Raw genomic sequence first — 21,913 nt, forward strand, 5'->3', positions numbered from 1 at the left:
GAGCAAGCTGATTTCATTGATATTCATTGTTCCTGTGCTTTTGGAAAACATATATATACTGGTCACAAACTCAAAGAAAATTACACTCAGATTTTCACTCTTGAAGTGTGTCTGTTTGTCATTTCTTTCACCGACACCCTGACCACCCTGCACGCTTCTCTCAACCCTGAGGTGGCCTCATCGTCTACTGCTGTGCTGGTCCGCGGCACCAGCCTGGTCTGGAGAATCTGGGATAATCAGGTGAGAGCCCAGGGTAGGAGGATGCAGTTCTCCAAGGAGAACACAGACTTTTGCTCCTGACCTGGGTGGAGGGTGAATGACACAGAAAGGCAGGAGTCAGATCCAGAAATTTTCTCAGACCAAAAACAAGGCCTTGAAAGAGAAAATCATGGTTCCCAGGATGGCTGCCTGTTCAAAAAGTTCCAGGGAAGAGTTATTTCAGGATGGCCTCCCCTCCCCGGTGAGGGACTGGATTCCTTAACTGTCCAGAGAAGTGGTGTCTTCTGGGCGAGTGTCTCTAGCACAGAACATGAAACCAGGGGGACTCTCCCTCTCTGCCCAGAAAGCAGCTGCTGTTCTGCCCATTATTCCATTTCCCTGTGGGGAGCCAGGAGAGGGGAGGTCCAAGGCCTCGTGGCCCCTCTTACCTGCGCGCTGCAGCACCTCCTTCCCAGTCTCCAGGAGTCTGCGGAGCCACGGGAAGCACCTGCTCCGCACACTGTGCCTGACGCGCTCGGCCCTGCCCGCCGCCTCCCGCGCGCGCTGGGTGATCTTAGCCCCCGAGTCCGCGGGTGTCCAGGAGCGCAGGTCCTCGCTCAGGGAGATGGAATCCGCGCCTTCGTAGGCGAACTGGTCATACCCGCCGAGGAGGCTCAGGTCTGGCCCCACTTCACAGCCAAACACCCTCTGGAGGGTGTGAGACCCTGAAACCCATCCTTCTGGTCAACCCCGAGGTCACCCCGAGATCACCCTGCCCTTTCACCCTGCATAAACCTAAACTGAAAATGAAAGGACAGGCAAAAAGTGCCGCGGTCTCTTCCAGCCTCGAGGGGTCAGTGGACCCTGAAACTCGGGACACCCCGGCCTCATGATGGGAATGGGGGTGACCTGACCCTGGCACCGCTCCGCGAAGCTCACCGTCCTCGCTCTGGTTGTAGCGGCCGCGCAGGTCCCTCAGGAGCGCTTTGAACCACTGCGCGTTGTCCCTTTGGTTCTGAGTCTCCTTGTCCAGGTCCTCCTGCCCCACCTGCCCCGCCCAGGGCGCCCGCGGCTCCGCACTCTGGCCCGGAGAGTCGCTGTTGAACCGCCCGAACTGCGTGTCGTCCACGTACCCACGGCGATGAAGCGGGGCTCCCCAGGGCCGGGCCGGGACATCGCGGTGGAGAAAACCCTCAGGGAGTGGGGGCCTGGGGGCGGGAGGGGAGACCCAGGCTGACCCTCCTGTCAGCGCTGGCCCAAGTCCCAGGGAGATGGGCCTGGAGGGGAGAAAGTGGCGGTGGGCCAAGAAGAGCCCAGACTCAAGGCCCAGAGCACTCAGGGGAGGCGGGAGGGACAGAAGGGGCCAGAAACCAAGGGGCCTGAAGAGGTACAGAGGTTGGGGGGAGATGAGCCTTTCCTTTCCTGGGTCCTGCACCTGCAGGGGGCTCCTTGCTCCTCCCTCCTGGAGCAACAGTGTCCAGCTGGACACGCACTCACCCGCCCGGGTCTCCATCAGGGCCAGGGGCCCCCAGAGCAGCAGCAGGAGGGTGAGGGGCATCACACTCCTTCTAGGGGTCTGGGGAGGAGTCCAGGACAGTCCTTGGAGACTTTGTCACTAGAGCAAGATGATGCTGATTGTCTTCCCTGGACAACCACCCCCACCTCAAATGGGGAGAGAGAATGGGGGTGAGTGTGGGGTCATCAAGGCTGCACCACCCCACAGAGTCTGTGAGAGGGAGACATGGTGCTGTGACAGTGTGACATCCACAGACAGGGGAGGCTCCAAATTCCCTTCCCCACCTTCGGGAGGAGTGGATTTGGGCTGGGAGAGGCAGCAGCTTGGAGGAATGAAGAAACTATAAGTATTTTCAAATGATTGTTAATATTCCACTTTGATACCAAATTAAAACTATACAGGGTGTAGTTTATTATAGGGCAGGAAGAGGGGCAGCCCAAACCCCACAAACCTGCCTATTCTATATAGGGTTCTGCCATCTGCCTCATCAACACAAAACATGAGACTTTTTTTTTTAATTTTGTTTTTTGTTTAAATAAATTTTATTTTTATATTCCCCATACAATTGCAATCCCCTTATTTTGACCCCAATCCCTCCCCTCCCTGCCCCCACCCCCCACCCCCCATAGAGTGTTTCTGGTTCATAGTAGTTTGTTGATTTTGATTTTCACTTTCTTATAGTTATTCATTTTCTCTTTCCCTATTGCACACTAATTCTCTACTGCACACTAACTGTGTTAAAGTTCTTTTCTAACAAAGGTGTTATGCATTAGATTTTGTCTTTATGCAGCTGATAACAGAACTAATGTAGAGTTTACAGGTTTGAGGGTCCTGGAAATCCCTCATTCAGCCCTAGTGTGCTTATATGATACCAAACTTAAATTTTTCATTTGCAAGAACTAAAATATTCTTGGACTGTCTTTACTAACTTTTTATAATCCTGTCAGCATTGTTAAGCCTTGTCAGAAAATAGATCTGCTCTTATAAATCCTTGTCCCTCTGGGTAATTAAGTATTTATAAAAATCCGTATATTTTGTAATCCTATGCAAACTTCCATGATATCAAATATTCTAAAACAGTACAGTTTTTTCTTGAAAGTCTCGAAAGTTCAAAATCAACAGGCAACTATAAACCAGAGGCACGCTACAGGGTGGGGAGAAGGGAGTAGGATCAAAACAAAGGTGTTTGGGAATTTTATGGGGAGTGTAACAAAGCTGAAAATGCATGCATTGTACAAAAATTAAAATGATGTAAAATATATAAAATAATAATAAAAAAAAGTCTTGAAAGGACTACTAAGACATCTGATGAAATTGTTTTTCTTGTGAAAAACAAATTGACCCAATTTGAGTGTATTAAAATCAGTCACGAAATATTTTTTGGCCATTAAAAAAAGTGGTTACACCTTTTCATCATGAAAATAAACTAATAGGGAGCCTCCCTGGTGGCACAAGGGGTTAAGACGCAGCACCACTAATTTTTGATTAATGGCTAGCCATATTGGGTTGTTTGTTGTTTGACTTATAGAGGTTCCATTCCTATGGAATGGAGTGTAAAGGGAAGTGTTTTGTTTTCAATTACAGACAAATTTTGTATTATGTTTAGTGCTTTCCCCAGGCATAGTTAAGTATGTGTATGCGCAGACATGGAGCAAGTGAAAAGTCAAGTGGAGTAAAATGTTAACAAAGGGCAAATCCTGTATGGGTGGTCCTTTTGTTTTTATAACTCAGTTTGAAAATGTTATCAAATAAAAATATAAATAAAAATAAACACTAATTGCTAAATCATTTAATACTAAATTTATCTAATTTTTTTTCTCCAGGGCATATTGTTTTCTAAAGAAACTGTAAGCTCCTTGAACACAAGAATTACACAGTATTTTGTTTGGTTATCTCTTTGTAAAGAATGTGACTTTGTAGCTATTTTATATCAAAACATTCAATAATACTTGCTGATTTTAATATTTTGTGATTATATAATTTGCTTTTCATTATTAAAAAATAAATTCCAGAAAATAAAAAAAAGATGCAGCATTATGAAGCTGTCTGTAGCCACTGCAGCATGGGTTCAATCCCTGGCCAGGGAGCTGTTGTACATGGCGCAGCAGACCTCTCCTGTCTCGCCCCGCTGCTTCCCTCAGCAGTGTATTTCAGTCAGTCTGCCTGTTTTGCTCCCCACTCTGTCTCTGGTGAATCCTCTTTCCCTCCACAACTTTGGCCTGTATCCCAGTTCTTGTATGATTAAATAAATAAATCTTAAAAATATAAACTAATAGGAGTGTTCTAAAATTTATGAGTCCTTAAAATGTCATACATTCTAGTGGATGCTCCATAGAACTGGCCTTAAAGCAGCGCCCATGTGATCACCAAAAAAATCAAATGTTTTTTGGGCACACAAAAAACAACTGTTGAGCCCTTCAACTATAACACACTGTGAAAGGTCACTCAGGAGCCCAATAAAAATCCTGCATTATTTCAGGCTAGATTTGCTGAGTCCATAAAAAATACATACTAATCTGGACCCAGGGACTGTAAAAAATGAAGCCATTCTAGCAGCCCCTTTATTAGCCAGCCATGCCCTGGATCCAGAGCCTCAAATCCCTTTCTCACACTTTTGGGTATGACCTTCAAGGTCAACAGTGACAGGGAGACCAGCCAGACTAAAAGAGGAGAGGAAGAAAGACCCAGTATAAGTCGGCAGCCATTGTCAGTGCCGCCACCTTAGACACCCGAGACCCCATGAGTGCCCAGGGCACTCGGGACTCAGCTGCTTAAAGGGCCTGAAGCAACCGGGACATTTCAGCCACAAGTGTCCAAAGAGACCGCCCCACAGCCATTCCCTCCGCGCCGTCACACAGGGTGTTGGAAGAAGGACTGTCCCATTCTCTACAGAGGCCAGATGGAGGACAAATGGACCATAAGCTGCCTCTGGCTGTGAAGACCCTAGTGCAGGAGGAAGAGACCTTCTCTAAAGGAGCCCAGAGGTGAGACAGGCTCCCCCATGCACTATCTCTAAGGACAAGCCTCAGTGACCCCATAAATCACAAAGATAGAGACACCTTCCTGGTGAACACAGGAGCCACTTACTCGGCCTTGCTCTGATTTCCCACCCCAACCTACTGGTCAGCTGTCCTCCTCACTGGCATCGATGCCAACCCCAGCCAGGCTGCTTGACAGTGCCCTGCCCTGCTCACTGCAAAGCCGATGTTATACACTGAGAGTTGGTCTTGCCTTCTTGTCCCATTCACTGGGACAAGATCACAGAACCACATTCCAAGTCAGCCACCAATCAGTCGTCTACACAACCAGCGTCCACATCAGGCAGACAATGCCTCTGCACCCATAGACAGTGAGGATGATATCAAGGGCAGAGAAGCCTACAGACCCCTCTCCCCACGTGGGCACTGCAGACACGGGGTAAGGTCACCTCCAGGGCCCCATTAGAGCTGCTCTTCTACCCGAGGGGGCAAGTGACCCACAGACCCCCCTCCTGAGACCCACTTCTGTCCTGGGAAGGAGAAGCCACACTTTCCCCTTTGCCTCCAGAGTCGCGTGAACAGTAAAGGTGCTCTGAGTGCACTGCAAGAGGATGATAAATTGTTTCAATAATATTCATAAATTATAATGGCATGGACCTCCAAGGAGATGGAGAGGTTAAAGTCTCTGTGCTATCAAACTATCATCGACAACTGCAGCATGAGTTCAATCCTTGACCAGGGAGCTACCCATATGGTGCAGCAGACCTCTCCTATCTCGCCGGCTGCTCCCCTCAGCAGTGTATTTCAGTTGATCTGCCTGTTCTGCTCCCCACTCTGTCTCTGGTGAATCCTCTCACCCCCTGAACCTCTGGCCTACATCCCAGGTCTTGTATGCATAAATAAATAAAAATAAATCTTTAAAAAATAATTATAATAATGGTATACCTTGCTGCAGAGGAGAAAATGAGCCACAGATCACTGACATGATCTGCTCTGGGTCTATCCATGGGTAAGTAAGCCCTGGGGCTCCTGTTTCCATCAGTGACGCTCTGACCTCAGTCTTGTCTCCAGCAGGGGGAGAGGTCCTGGCGGGAAACACCTCATTCAAAGCTCTGGGTCCCCACAGTTGGGAACTGTGGGAGTCTCTTTACTGAGTCACGTGCTCCTCCAAGAGACTGCACAGCAGGCCGGTGGGCTGGAGGAGAGGCTGCTCCTCGGACACGCCATTGATGGAGACACTGTCTTACGGGAATACTCACCCTGGGGTGGCTGGAGAGTCCTTGAGTGAAAGGGAAGAATCTCTCTCTGCAGGAGGAGGGTGTCTGGGTCCCACAGGTCACCTTCCTCTGAGCCAGTTCTGGGATTTCACACCCCAGAAACCAAACTGACCCTGCAGAAAAATCCCAAAGAAAGAGGTGACCTTGGATATCAAAAAGGACAGGTGACCATCACTAGTGCAGAAAAACAGGCCATTATATCTTTGGATCCTGAGGACAGACCTGACCATGTTTCCAGCAGAGACTCAGCTTTCCCACGGTCACTCATTGGAACCTGCTCAGAACTGGGCACCCGGGGTCCTATCATCTTAGTCCAATGAGGCATCAGTGAGGGGACAGGTGTATCAGCCTCCCCGTATCACAGCGTGTGGATCATGAGGACAGAAGGTCTGTGTTCCTCGCGTGTCCCCAGATCTGCCCACTGATGCCAGTAGGAGCCGTGGCAGGTGCTCCAGGTCCTAATCACTGTCCATTTCCAGCCACAGCCCCCACCCCACCCCCTGCCCAGATCTGACTGTGCAGGACATCCTCACATAAGGAGCCTGGGTCCCTGGGAAGGGCCTATGAGCACCATGAACCCCCAGCAAAAACCTGAGCACATGATGTTATGCTGGGGAAGGGACTTCCCTTCTCACAGACCAAGAACAGATAAAAACCCTGAGCTCAGGGAAAGGACTAGGCCAGGGCCCAGTGGGGCTAAGGAAGCTGCCAGATGCCTGTGAGCCAGCCTGTCTGTCTCAGCTGTCACCAGAGCTAGAACTTGGGCTCTCAGCAGAGGCAGCTCAGTGCTGTTTTTATGCTCTTCTTTCCAGTTATGTCAAGTTCCTTCCCACAAAGGCCCTAGGACCTCCGGTTCAAGTGCGCCCTGTGCTGGGTCCCGTGCTGTCCGCACACGTGCTCGGGGCTCACTCCCCACATTCATCCCCAGGAGGGAAGACGTGACAGGGCAGGTCTCCCTCCCCCGTGATGTGAATCCTCTGCTCACTAGAGGAGGCAGCAGAGGCCCCTGAGGAGACACTCGGGGACTCTCTTTGGGCCGGGCTGTGAGGGAAGGGCCTGCATGGACACCACCGCCTCCCTCTGACACTTTCCCTCTAGTTTCTTAAGATACAGCAGAAAATAATCCAAATCTAAGTTACAAATTTTTTAGAAACAAAAACACGCGCTGCAAGATTTGTGCTTTCCGGTGCTCTGGGTTGAGCTAAGCTGATGGAGGCACTGATGGTGCCCCCCTCGGCAGCCAGGCAGAGTCTCCATGAGGAAGCCCCTCGACTCTTAGCAGTCAGAGGTTCACGGAGACCCCCTGGGAATGCTTCACAGGAAGGCAAATTCCTGGATGAGATCTTCCAAACAAGGGACCCCAAGTTCCCCAGGCGCTTCAGTCACTGTGTTGTCTGTGGTGACACAATCTCATTCCTGCCCTTGGCTCTGCACCTTTGACGACAATCCCCAGACTGACCTCAGCATCAGGAAGCCCCAGTGACAGAAGAGCCTGCAGTGTGAGAAAATGAAGCACTCTCATGGGCTGGGGGGTCACTCTGACAAAGACACACGGGATGTGTTTCAACGGGGTCCTGCAGGGGTGTCCACACAGTAACTCCCCCAAGTGAGTCTTCGGAGGTGAACAACATGAGCCAAGCAGTGTGTATCCAAGTCCTGGGGTTTCACTTCTATTGTCTGAGGCTTGGGGATGCTGTTGACACCAGAAATCATGTAGAAATCATCCTTGTCCTTGAAGGCTGTGGTTTCAATAAGATGAAGGGAGCAAAGGTGAGTTTGCTGAAGAATAAAACTGAGGAGTGGAGCCCAGTGCAACCTCCAGATGCTCTGGCAAAGCTGTTCAAATTCCGAGGCCCACGATGAGAATTTATAGAGTCCACAAGGAAAATATCTTACACTTCCAAGGATTTTTACAGAGAACAGTCCATAACAGGTGTGTAGTTAATGCACCTATCTGACCTGTCTGTGCACTGAGGAGAACAAGGAGCCTTATCTCCGGGATCGGGGGGTGTGAGCAGGGCCATCCCCTTGAGCTCTGTCTTTACTGGAAGTCACTGATCTGCGGGGAGACAGCTTTTTGGTGTTGCTGATGTGGCTTCTCAGAAAGGCCAGGCCTGCTGTGTCTTGGCTTTTGGGCGTGCGCCCTGAGTTGAGACCAGGCAGATGGACCCTTTTATTATTGATTTTACTTTACAGTCCTAAGGTCTTTCCCGCCCCTGCTCCTTCTTTTACAAAAGTGCCTGCTTTGTCTGGGTGGCCTGGATGACGGGATAAGCCTCCCTCTCTGTCAGGGGTTTTTATGGAACCAAAGGGATCCACCTTCCTCGTCTTGTTCTGCGCCCCCCAGCGCTGCAGGGACTGCTCATGTGTGGCTCCTCTGCTTGTAATTGGTGTGACCGTGATGATGATGGCAGACGCTGATGTGGTGGATCTTCCCTCCACTACAGTAGTTCTGGTTGGGGCCTCTGTGCTTCCTCTCCCGCCTAATGACTCTCAGGAGAAATCACAGGCCATGATGGTCCACGGTGAAGGACTTTGGGTGCTGGGGTGGTGGGTGTGGTGTGGGCACTTGCATCTGGGAGGTGTGAGCCTGATCCCTAAGTCATGTACAGGGGCCTAAACAAATGATACCTCAATAATGAGAAGAAAAAAAAAAAAAACAATGGGGGGGCAAAGGAAGTAGGATACCTCTCCTGAAAGAAAAAAATTGTCCACCCGTAATTCTATATTCACCAAAAATGTCCTTTGAGAGTGAAGACAAAATAGGTCTTCAGATAAACCAAAACACAGGTTGTGTCCCCAAAGGCCCATCCTGTGTGAAAATGGTAAAGGACATTCTCCAGGCTGCAGGCAAATGACAAAAGATGTTAACTCAGAATCTCAGGGAAGAGGAATAGCATCAGGAATGCAAATATCTCACTAAGTGCAAAATTACCACCTCTTTTTTTTTTTATCCCTTCTCATTGCTTTATAAATACAGTGGTTTAAATTGGAAACAAAAACACTCCTCAGGGTTTGTCACCTATAGAGATATATACATGTAACACCAACAACATAAAAGACACACAGAGTACAGGTGTCTAAATAGTTGCAAGATTCCAATAATGTGTAAACTAATATATTGGTAATAGGAAATGGACTGTTAAGGATGTGTGATGTCATTCTGGGGTCTACAAAATAAACGTGCCTCTTCCTGGGCGCTGCCCACAGGTGACAGCCGTCTCCCACCCGGCACCACGACTGCCCTCAGACCCCTCCGAAGCCCAGGTTCATCAAAAGGAGACCCTGAAGTACATGCTGCCCCAGTCCGACTGACACGTCATAATTACGGGTAACCGGCAACAACACAGGGGCACAGATAACGGGGCACACAGAGGCTCTGGGCACACAGAGGCCAGATCTGATGCGCAACGGGGTTTATTGGCACAACATGAAAACAAAGTGCATGTGCCCCAGTGGCTCCAGCAAGTTCCTGGTGCGAAAGATCAAGGAGCCTGAAGTGCTGCTGCTGAGCAACCACATTCCTGTGCTGAAGTCGCCTCCAGGGTCTCCTCCAAGGGCAGCAAAGCCACTGTGGCCAGAGCAATGCTGCAGGTGCCAGAGTCGCCCAGCCCGACACCAGGCTGTGCAGCGAGAAGGAAGCCAGGATGTGCACAGTGTTGTGCAAATAAAACCATGAAACCTCAAAAGGAAACTAATACCAAAAATAGCTGATAGGAAAATTAAAACAGAATGCTAGAAAAGGACCAGTCTTAATAATCACCTTTATTTTGAAGGACACTTTCACAGGATATAGAATCCTTGTTGGGCCTCTCTTTACTAGGGGACCTTGAATCTGTCCCTCCAGGGTCTCTGGTCTCCACCGTTTCTGTAAGAAACCACCATGGATCACTCTGTTGCTCCCTGTGCGTTAGTCACCTTAGTATTTGCAGAAACTACTCCAAAGCCAAGCAGCTGCAAACAGCAGAGATTAGGTACCTCACACGGTTCTGTGGGTGAGGGGCCAGCCCCGGGTCTCACCAGGTTGCAGTCAGGGTCTCGGCCAGAAGGAAAGTCTCTATGTGGAAGTTTCTGGTTCAAAGATCATTCAAGGTTCTGTTGGGGGAAAAGCCTCAGTTCACTGGGGTGTGGTTTTCTCCGCGAGTGTCTACACCATGGAGCCTGCTGGGTGACTGGCCCAGAGAGTGACCAGGGGGTACACCACAGCGCTGTGCCTGGGAGGGGCAAGGAGGCCATTGTGGGCCCATGTCTAGGGGGACTTAGACCTTTTCCCCTCTATTCTAAAATCCCATTATCCTGCTTTATGACTGCCTCTTTGTCCCTCTCCGGGCAGATGCGCCCGTTTTCCCAGCTCTGATCTCAGTTACCTTCCCTGTCCCAGGGCTTATTCTCTTCAGTTTCACTGTCTCTGTTGAGTCCTCCTGGACTCTCTGGCCTCATCTCTGGGGTATGTTTGGTTAGCACCTCTTAGAATTTACTGTTCTTATCTCAGAAGCCTCTTTACCTCTCCAGAAGTCCCCGCCTGCACTGTCCTGGAGCTGCCTAATTAACCTTAACTTGCCCTGGGTCTCAAAAATAATGGACTTCACCTTTGCTTTTACACTTGTCAAGCCATCCAGAGCACATGAATTCCCCTATATGAGTATTACTTTAATATTACATAACAAGTTATTAACAGAAAATACACAAGTCAGAAAGCCTATAGCCTTAAACTTCAAATTAATCATCAACTTTTCTTAGATTTTTAAAGACATAAATATCAAAATCATGTCTAGTAACTGTGCTCCAACTATATGCATGTTTGTGAGGAGGTGGGACAATCAGCTGTCAGCATCCTGTTTTCCAGGTTTTAGCTCAAATGACTCTCTTTAGTGCTTTATTTATTTATTTATTTATTTATTTATTTATTTTTGTTCTTATTTATTTATTTATTTATTTATTTTTATTTTTATTTTTTGGCTTGCTTGGGGGCAACATGCCTTTGGGCCTAAGCAGAGGACAATATTAAAGTACATTCATGACCCTCTCTGAGAATGTGCTGTAAATGGGTGTCTGGCTGTTTAAGGCCATGGGTGGAAACAACAAACCCCTTGAACCAAGAGGGTCACACAGTTTCAAACAGTTAGTTCAACTTTATCTGAGATCAGATCTGTGGTTTGAGTTTCCTGCAGCTTCTAGAACAGAAACAGGTTTACTTGACTGCAAAAGAATCTTCAGAGCTTGAGGAGATGCTCCCTGCTTTCCTGAGCCTCCCTGGCCAGGACCCCACAGCTCTTCACACTGGACAGGGTGGTCTCTGTCCACGTGCCTGCTCCCTCCCTCCTGCTCCCTCCTGTGCAGCCCTTCTCCTCTGGGCTCAGGTGCTGGACCTGCCTGGGGAAAGTTGACAATGACATGTTATCACCAAACTTGTGGCCTCATTTCAGTCAACACTGAGGACGTGTTGGCTTGTGGGCATGTTCCCCACTAACCAGGGAAGCTTGTTCCAGCAGTAACTTATTCATCTGTATAAGCACAAACACAATTGCGTGCTATTTTCTTGTTTCTTTGTTCATATCTTCAACAAAAGCTTGGGCTGAAAGAGTGAAAGCTGCTCTCAATGGCTCTCCATGGCCTCCCCCCATAGCAATCATTTAGACTCCGAGTCTTCGTCAATGGCAGAGAACTTCATCAGCTGTCCTGTCACGGCAATAACTCTTATGAATGTGGACTGTTCTAAACCCTGTGAAAAATAATGTTGAAGTTTTTCAAAACAATAAAAATAACATAACATGTAATCCAGCAATTCCACTCTTTTGGTATTATCCAAAGAGCACAAAAATGTACCTTGCAGGGAGACATGTGTTCTGTGCTCACTGCAGCTCCCTGTACAGCAGCCGAGTCATGGGAACAACCTAAGTGTCCAACAGCAGGGGACTGGGGTAAGAAGATGTGCATATGTTCTCAGTGGGTATTATTCACAATAAAAAGAGATGAAATCTTGCCATTTGCAACACCATGGATGGAACTGGAGGGGATTAAGCTAAATTAATTAAGTCAGAAGGAAAAAGACATGTATCAGACCGTTTTGCTCATATACAGAATATAGAGAAGGTCAAAAAAAGGTCAGGTTAAAAAAAACAAGAACAAAAACAAACCCTAGACACATGACTGCGGAAATGAGGCTACTAGAGGGGGAGGGAGGGGGAGAGAGAGTGTGGGGGGCACAGTGGATCTGGGGAAGGACTCTGGGTGCTGGGGTGGAAGGGGGTGGTGTGGTCACTACCTCTGAAGAGATGGGAGCCTGTTCCCTACATGAATTGTAAATCACCGTGACTGCGATTTGAAAAACAGCCCTCAGCAAAGGGACAGGGAGTGGAGGAGAAAATTACTTGCTTTGGTAACACAGATCCGAAGAGATGTGAAATTATTCCCCTAAATCACACACAGTACTGTAAATCAGTGTTGCTTCAATTAAAAAAAAAAATTAAAATAAGCCTCTGGAAAGGCACAAGGAGTGGAAGGGAAAAGCATCTGCTTTGCAGTCTCCAGGGTGTGGTCATCAAGGGGCTGCAGAGAGAGGCTGTGGGGAGAGAAGATGGCGCCTCAGACACGGGGCAGCTCCAGAGCCTCCTCTCCTCTCCTCCACTCCCCCCACCCCGGCCTGGTGCCAGGGCTGCTCACAGGGCATCTCACCCCCTCCCCCAGGGATGCTCAGCCCCAGCTCACCCTCTCAGCCTGAGGCACACCCACCCAACCTCTCCCCTGGCTGCCAGACTAGGACAGCGCCGCAGCGCCCCCGCGTGGCCACGGGGCTGAGGACAGAGGGCGAGAACCCTCTGGTCTCAGGTCTTCCTGGGGCGCCCAGAGGGACAGAAGTGTGCACAAGAGGGGGAGCCTCCATCCAGAGTCAGGTTCTGTGTCTGAATTGTTTCCCCAAACACACGCTGACGTGACGGTCCCTCTCCACTAATAACCAGAGACCTTGTTTCAGGGAGGAGCAGGTCTCCAGGCCATCAGAGCTGGATGCAAGGACCAGGGTGGGCCCCACAAACATACCAGGTCTCCTCAGTCTCCTGGGATGAGACCTTGACCCAGGGTCGCTTGTTTCCCTGCTGACTCCAGGGTTGAAACTCCTTCCCCAGGAATCAACTCTAAACTCTTTAACCCTAGGAAGGGCTGGAGGAAGGAAGAGGTCATGGGCTAGAAAGCAGGGAGGCTCCTGGAGGAATGAGGAGAGGGAAGAAATAGGGGCTTTAGGGGAGAGAGGCCAGAAGGAGGGGAGGAGGCCCAGAGAGGATGGGGGCAGGGAAGGGTCAGCTCAGCCGACACTGGGTGGGAGGGGTGGTCTGTGTGGGGAGAGGCCCAGGGGCTCTGACTGTAGAGTCTGTGTTATCATCCAGCAGTGACTCCCTAGGGGACGTGAGTGTGGGGTTGTGGGATCTGCTGGTCCTGTGCTGACAGCTCTGTAGCTGACCAGTAACTGTACTGAAGTTAAAGGCATCTCTGCACTGCAGGTGTGGGGTGACTCATATTCAAGGTGAAGATGGGAAAGGAAGAGGGGAGTGGTGATGAAGGGATGCACCTCTTCCAGAGCAGAGCAGAGCAGAGCCCTCTTATGCTGGGGTGACAGGGAGAAGCAAGGAGCCCAGAGAGGAGGAGCACAAGGCCTATGCCACCTGGAGGGTCAGCCCTGGGCCCTCACCCCAGATTCTGGAGCCCCTTCCTATACTGGGACCTCATAGCCCAGTTTGAGTCCATCTCGGCTCACAGCCCTCAGGTCCTGGCTACTGTACAGGCACCAGGAGCCCCTGCACCAGGAGGAGTGGCCCAGGCCTTGGACTCCATGTTCTGGAGCACAGAGGGCAGGGGTGGGAGGAGCCTGGAGTCTGAGGTGGCCACAGGCGATCAGCCAGGAGTAGATCCTAGGTCACTGACTAACTTCTCCCCAGAAAAGAATGTGTCCCCCATCCCCATGCTCAAGGTCAGGAGTCTGCACTGCATACCCAAGATGCCAAGGATGGACCCTCCTGCCCAGGGTGAACCACCCACCTTTGGAGCCTGGAGGGTGGCCCTTCCCCCCTCCCTAGCCCTGGGAGCCCAGGCCTGGTGTCCTGTCTCTTCTCCCTCCTGGACAAAGAGTTAGGGACCTGGGCCTCCCCTGGTGGTGCAGGGGTTGAGTGCTGGGCTGCGAAGCTGCCCGCAGCCTCTGCAGTGCTGGTTCAATCCCCGGCCAATGGGCGAGGGTACCACATGGTGCAGCAGACATCTCCTGCTGCCCGCTGCTCCCCTCAGCAGTGTATTTTTTCCATCTGCCTGTTCTATTCCCCGCTCTGGCTCTGGTGAATTCTCTCACCCTCCCGTGCTTCTGACTGTACCCAGCGCTTGTATAAATAAATAAATAAATAAATAAATCTTTAAAAAAAAAAAAAAAGAGTCAGGGACCTGCTGTCTGGGTCCCTTCAGGCCTCGCCCTTGCCACCTTTTGCAATGAAAGTAAAGGCCTGTGATTCTACTTTCTATTTCCTTGGCATATCCTTTTACCCTTTAACTTTTAACCTATTTTTGTTTGTATAAAAAATCTTTCTAGCACACATAGACTACAAGTCTCCTTGATATTATCCAGTCTGAGAATCTCAGGCTTTTGTTTGGATTTTTAATTAATTTATTTTTAACATGATTTTTGATACGGTTGTTACAGGGCCACCCCACTCTAAAACGGGTTGCCTCACTGTGGGCCCTCATCTGTGTGCTTAAAAGGGAGTTGTACTGCAGGCACACACTAAAAGTTAAGAAAGGTTTATTTACAAGGGAAAGGGAAATGAGGAAATACACAACTCAGAGTGAAAAGAGGGAGATAAAGTCTTAAATGTGTCCTACCCGTCCCTCTGACCTGGAATCCCAGGAGACCCCCAATACCAGACCTGCCTGGCCAAGAACACAAGCCAAGGGAGCCCGAGACCCCACTAACATGGCTGGTTTTCATTTACAAACAGAGAAAATGGCTGCTTAACTCCGCCCTTAGGTCCTCGCAACTTCCCTTTGGGGATCTTGGGATTTGTAGTTCCCCGTGTCTTGATGGAGTGGGGGTGGCATCCACAAAGCCTGTATGGAGTTTGCTCAGGACATCCTTTCCCCCAACATGGTCAGATTTGAGTCTGTCATTCTTTTATTTATATTTTAATTGTCTCACATCTTTTTTATTCCATTTCATCTTTTTCTAGCTTTCTTTGATTCAGGCAAATATTATTCCTGTGAAATTAATTCTTCATGTGACTTTAGATATATTTATTTCAGTACTTTTTATTGTTGTAAGTATAGAAATCTATATTTTTAACTTTTCAAAATCTACATAATTGAACTACATCCCATAACATACAGGAAATTTACAGCTATATAGTTCTATTTAGCCACCTTGATGTTATTATTATAATATATATATATTAAACCAAAATACATTTTAGCCAAATAAAATTTTATAATAAAAAAAATTAAGTAATCATATCTGTTCAATAAGTTAAGACAAGCTACAAAGAAAGCATATGATGTGTGTCTCTGTTGTTAGTACTGCTATAAATGTAGGACTCATTATCTAGTGTCATTGCCCTCAACCTGGAAAAATTCCATTTAAATACCTTAGGACAGAACTGCTAGCAATGAATTCTCTGTTTTTAATTACAATAGCATATTTACTTTGTCTTCTTTTTTTAAAGATTTATTTATTTATGCATACAAGAACTGGGGTACAGGCCAGAGGTCTGGGGGGGTGGGTGAGATTCACCAGAGACAGAGCGGGGAGTAGAACAGGCAGAGGGACCAAAGACTCTGCTAAGGGGAGCAGCCAGCGAGGCAGGAGAGGTCTGCCGCACCATGTGGGTAGCTCCCTGGCGGGACTGGCATCGAACCCACAGTGCAGAGGCTGCAGACAGCTCTCTGCTTCACAGCGCAGAGCTCAACCCACTGCGCCCCCAGGGAGGCCCAGAAATGAATAATTTTTTAAATCAACTTTATTTTGAAGGACAATTTTGGTGGCTATAGAATTCTTATTTGGCCCCTTTTTCCTACAAGACCTTGAGTATTTCACTGCAGGTTTTCTGTCCTCAGCTGTTTCTAAGAGAAACCAGCCATTGAGAAAATTGTTGCCCCCTGTGCATTAGTCATCTACATGTTGGTAACAATTACTTTAAAAGCAGGCAGCTTAAAACAACAAAGATTTGGTATTTCATACATTTTCTGTGGGTGAGGGACCCAGAACACTTCAGTTTGGTGGCTCCAGCTCAGTGTCTCACGTGGCTGCAATGGCTGTGTCAGGCAAAAGAAAAGGCTTGAGGGACACGGAAGGATCTACATAAAGGCTCATGCACGTGGCTGCTGGAAAAAAGCCTCAGTTCCTCACCAGGTGAGCCTGGGGGGTGGGTGGTGACAGACTTGAGTGACAGACTCATCCTGGTGCAATCTGTGTCTACACCTATGACTGATGTCTCCTTATCTCATTGCCCACCCAGCAGGGCAAGTGTCTTCCCCAGAGAATGAGCAGGAGAGATCAAGCAGGAGATCGTGGAACATTTTGAGCCTCACTGTGAAGTGGCACAGGCACCCCAGCCTCCTCCACGAGCAGGGAGCCAGCAAGTCCAAGGACTCACAGGAGGGACACTGGTCTTGACCTCTTGAGTATTAAAAAAAAAAAAAACCTGTGGACATTTGGGAAACTTCATCTGGCTACTAAATGTTTATATCCTTTTGTCAAAGAAAGAGAATTATGCTGATATCTTGTAGAGAGTGGTCTGGCTTTATTCAAGCAAGCAACATGGAGAAATCACATTTAATTCCAAATACATGAAAGTTATAAGATTTAGCACATCTGGAATCTATTTCATTTTTCCGGGAATTCCTTTTCTTCCCCACTGAAGTTGGACATTTGCCAAAACCGGGCCAAATCTGCCCGTGCAGTGTGCACAGCTGGGCCCCTGCTCTGTTGCTTCAGTCTCCACATGCTGCATTTTCATCCTGGGCCTTGAAGGGTTTGACTTGTCTCCATGTGATTCAATGGTCAACCAAGGTTTTGGACTGTGTCTACCCAGATGTTGGCATTCACTCACTTGTTGGTTACTTTGTTCCTGGAATACCCAAATACCCAAATGCTGCTCCCAAATCTGATGTTTGATTCCTCAAGTCAGTAAGATTTTTCTTCTGGTTCTCTGAGCTTGTGTGGATTGGGGAAGTCATCAGTCATAGGTGCAGACTCACAGATTGCACCAGGATGAGTCTGTCACTCAAGGGTAGAACGCCGTCTAAGTTCTTCCTGGTTTTCCAGCAGTTTCTCTTGAGTGTCTCACACCTCAGCACAGTTTAGTGGTCAGCCAGGGATTTGACAAGAGTTTGTATTTAGATTTGGGATCTCACCTCTCCATCTCTTGTTAAAATACATGTTAATTAAACTCTGTACCTGCTGTATTTTAAAGATACCCCTAAAAACCACTTGAGAAATCCATGACTTCCATACGAAGATAATTTTATTATACATCAACCTATGCATTACATAATATTTGGGGGCAGATAATGAAAGTTAAGAACATTCTACAAATGTCCTGTCCAATATGGCAGCTACTAGCCACATATGGCTTTTTAATTTTAAATGATATATAATAAAATAAGCAACATCTCAGCTCATGAGCCACATGTGAAGGGTTAAATAGTTAGAGGTACCATATTGTCAGTGCATGTATTCTATTATTTCTTTCTATTCTTTCTCCCACAACATTATGTTGAGCATCATAGCTCTTCATGCTTTGAGAGCATCAAATCAAATATATTAAACAAGGGACCAATGTAAAATTAAGGGACCAATATTATCTCTCTCAAAGAATAGGTTAGGTCACTGTCTGTATAGAAATACATATTAAGCAGGTATAAAACAAAACCAAAAATTATTATGAGTGGGTCTGGTGCCTCCACACACAAACTGTTCCCAGCTCCAAACACCTGTTCCTCCACTGAACACTCTCTCTCATTATCTCTGAGGAATGAATTCTCTTCTAGGTGAGTCCAGGGGCAAAACTCTAAGAAAAGATTTCGGGGCTGGAAATCCAAACCAAGGAGAGGGATTCTGGGAAATGAATAAGAGGCAAAGGCAGAAGAACTTGGGAGACTCTCCTTGGCTCACTGAAGAAAGCATTTCCAAAGTGTGGTCTGTGGAGCCCTTGAGAAGACCAAGAACCTTTCAAAGGATCCAGGGTCAAAACTATTTTTGTGACATCACTTACACATCATTTACCTTTTCACTATTTTGACATTTGCTAAGGAAAACTTGGTGAGAATGGAAATTACAGTACCAACTGCTGTAGCAGTTACTTTATACCACCACTTTCTTGCAGAGAAAAAAAAATCCGAACCGGTTTCATTTCAAAATGTCCTGGTTAAGTCATGAAAGCATCACTTCTATTTTATCATGCAGAAATCCACATTTTCGTAAAGATATGAAACAATGACATGGAACTGCACATAAGACCGATCTGCTACAGTCCAAAGGGCCGTGTCCCAGGGGGAAAAATTGTATGAAATGAATTAGTCTCTTCTTTTAGGCAATCCCATTTTTAATTGAAGGAATGAATGGCTACAACTATGGTTACTCAGACTCGTTGAAATGGCAAACACTTTCCTACAAATGAATGTGAGTCTGTCCCTTTTAAAAATCAACTGACTGTTGACAACTGACAATACTTGTTGCCTTAAATAAATGTCAACTCCCAGAGAAATCCAGAATAATGGAAAATTGAGTCCTATCACTATAAACTCGACAACTTCTGGTATGGACTAATTTTTCTTTTGGGATCTGTGATAAAAAATAAAACAGACATGATATTTTGATAACTTGATCCCAGTGTAATTACACTGAATATCTATATAAAACCTGGTGAAACAATAGATAATTTTTTAAAGAAAATTCATACATTTGTACAAGATCTATTTATATTCTTTATATGCAAGAGAGGCCTATGGAATTAATATAACAGAATAGGTAATATTCAGTGACATTGTTTTGGGTTTCACTTTGCAAATAACCTTTGAGAAATTATTACTTATATAGTTATAATTTAGTAACAAAGGTGAATATTCACAGTTATCTGAAAAGGTTATTATTTGGTTTGTTGTTGTTGTTGTTGTTTTGTTTTAAAGATTTATTTATTTATTTATACAAGCACTGATATAGTCAAAAGCTGGGGAGAGTGAGAGAACTCACTCTCAGGAGAGTGTGGTATGTTCGGGGAACAGAACAGGGAGACCGACGAAATACACTGCTGAGGGGAGCAGCGGGCATGGCAGGAGATGTCTGCTGCGCCATGTGGGACCCACTCCTGGCGGCCGGGGATCGAACCAGCGCTGCAGAGGCTGCGGGCAGCTTCGCAGCCCAGCACTCAACCGCAGCGCCACCGGGCTACTATTCCTACATATTTCCATGAGGTTGTATTTTTTTCATAGACTTCAAACAAAACAGTAAACAATGAAAATTAAAAGATCTTCTAATGAGACAGACAAGAAAGACACATCTAATTATTATTATTTACAGAAAGTTATTTTTCTTAAAATGCAATGTTAGCTCAGAATAGGTTATTAATTTTCTAAAGTAAAGAAGTAATAACATCTTTTTTAAATAAATTTTATTTTTATATCCCCCATACATTTGCAACCCCCTTATTTTGACCCCAATCTCTCCCCCCCGACCACCCCTCATAGAGTGTCTCTGGTTCATAGTTTTTTGTTGATTTTGATTTTCACTTTCTTATAGTTATTCATTTTCCTGGTCCCTTATTTAAGTTTTCTAGATTCCTGCTATGAGTGAGACCATCCGGTCGTTTTCTTTTTCTTTCTGGCTTATTTCGCTGAGCATGATCCCTTCCAGCGCCATCCATGTTGCTGCAAACTGCATGTGTTTATCTTTTTTGAATACTGAGTAATATTCCATGGTGTATACGTACCACATCTTCTTGATCCAGTCATCTATTTTTGGGCATTTGGGTTGTTTCCAAAGCTTAGCTATTGTAAACAGTGCTGCTATAAACATAGGGGTGCAGGTGCTCTTTGGAATTGATGTTTCTGTGTCCTTTGGGTAAATACCTAGGAGTGGAATTGCTGGATCCTATGGAAGCTCTATGTTTAGTAGGTCCAGAAATCTCCACACAGCTCTCCATAGTGGTTGGACCAGTTTGCACTCCCACCAGCAGTGCAGGAGAGTTCCTTTTTCTCCACATCCTCGCAACATCTTTTAAGAAGGTTTTACTCTAGTCAAGTAAATATTTAAAGCTATAACCCACATAACAAAATTATACACGGGGTCTGTAATAATTTGTGAGACTGTACAGACAACCTGAAGGAAAATGTCTGAGAATCGCTGACCCAGTCCCTGGCCTGGACTCAGGGAGACGGTGTGACAAAGGTCTTGGAGGAGGAGAGGAGGGGGCGGCAAAGTCCCAGGTGTCAGGTGTGGTTTTCAGGGTCTCAGCACCCAGGGCGGTGTCTGCTGCTGGAAGGTGGCAGCTGGGGATTCCCCGTCTCCCCAGGGTTCCGGGTCCTCCTGCCTGGATACCGGTGACTCGCCGCAGGTCTCACTCCCCATTGCCTGCAGGTCTCCAGAGCAGCCAATCAGCATCTCGGCGGCTCCCGGTACCGTCCCGGATTCTCTCCAGACCCGAGCGCAGGTCCCGTGGCCCCGGTTCTCCCCCTGCTGCTGTCCGGGGCCTTCGCCCTGACGGAGCCCCGGCGGGTGAGGCGGGGTGGGGAGGGGACAGGCCTCCCGCGGCAGCAGGAGGAGGGGACTCGGGGTCGGGGCACAGGACCCGGGTGCAGGAGGGACTCAGCCGCCGCCGCCCAAGGTGTCCCCGCTCGGCCCGCCCCGTCCTGGCCCCTTTCCGTCCCCCGAGACCCCAGCCTCCTCTGGCCCACGAGTCCCGGCCATTTTCGTCCCGCAGCCGCTTTTCACTGTCACTCGTCTTTCACCCACTTTCTGTCTCGTGGGCGCCCCCCGGGACTCGAGCCCCTGAAGGGGAGAAGAATAGCCCGGGTCTCCCCTCCCGCCCCCAGGTCCCCACTCCATGAGGACTTTCGACACCACAATGTCCCGGCCCGGCCCCGGGGAGCCTCGCTTCATCGTTGTGGGCTCCGTGGACGGCACGCAGCGACGCGGCGGGGCGGAGGATGGAGCCGCGGGCGCCCTGGGCGGGGCGGGAGGGGCCCGAGTCCTGCACGCGGAGCGCGAGGATCTTCAGAACCACAGACCTTGGTCCCGACGCAGCCTGGACTCCCTGCGCGGCCTCTACATCCAGAGCCAGGCCCAGACAGGTGAGCTGGCGCGGGTCCGGGCCGTGTCAGCACCCCCATCCCCACGGACGGGCGGGGTCGCTCAGGGTCTCCCGGCCCGAGCATCACCTCCAGGCTTCTGTGGAATCTGCCCGGGTCCCTGGGAACAGCCTGCGGGACCTTCAGCTGTGGAGGTGCCTTCTGGAGAGGAGCAGAGATACACGTAGGTGCCACGTGCAGCATGAGGGGCTGCTGGAGCCCGGAGTCCTGAGATGGGGTGAGGAGGGGGGCGTGGCCACAGAGGCTCTGCCCAGGGGCATCAGGAGCCCTTCTGGAGCCCTTCAGAGGGTCAGGATGAAGCCTGGGGCTCAGGGTCTCCCCTTCCAGTGCCCCCTCCTCAGTCCTCCATCCCCACCGTGGGCGTCATTGCTGGCCTGGTTCTCCTTGACCTGTGCTCGCTGGAGCTGCGGTGGCTGCAGCTGTGATGTGGAGGAAGAAGCGCTCAGGTAGGGAAGGGAGTGGGGGATCTTGTCCACTGGGGGATTTCAATACAACTTTGCCCTGCCTGGTAAATGGAAATACCATCCACACACCTGTTGCCCAAACTGGAGCTGATTGCTAACCCCACCTTTTGTAAAGAACATGTGAAATGTGAAAGTGATAATCCTGGT

At 48.4% G+C, this 21,913-nt stretch overlaps 1 protein-coding gene and 1 pseudogene across 2 annotated transcripts in view; one reads left to right on the plus strand and one right to left on the minus strand.

Annotated features, from left to right (window-relative positions):
• The window catches only part of LOC311188340 (class I histocompatibility antigen, Gogo-B*0201 alpha chain-like), a 677,605-nt pseudogene that overhangs the window by 107,333 nt on the left and 548,359 nt on the right, over nt 1-21,913 (plus strand). The window lies entirely within an intron of this gene.
• LOC311167491 (popy Class I histocompatibility antigen, A-1 alpha chain-like) overlaps nt 1-21,913 on the minus strand; it is a gene marked incomplete at both ends in the record, with an annotated part of 256,098 nt that overhangs the window by 100,574 nt on the left and 133,611 nt on the right. The window lies entirely within an intron of this gene.

The sequence above is a fragment of the Talpa europaea genome, assembly GCF_964194135.1.
Source record: "Talpa europaea genome assembly, chromosome: 2".
NCBI classification, from domain to species: domain Eukaryota; kingdom Metazoa; phylum Chordata; class Mammalia; order Eulipotyphla; family Talpidae; genus Talpa; species Talpa europaea.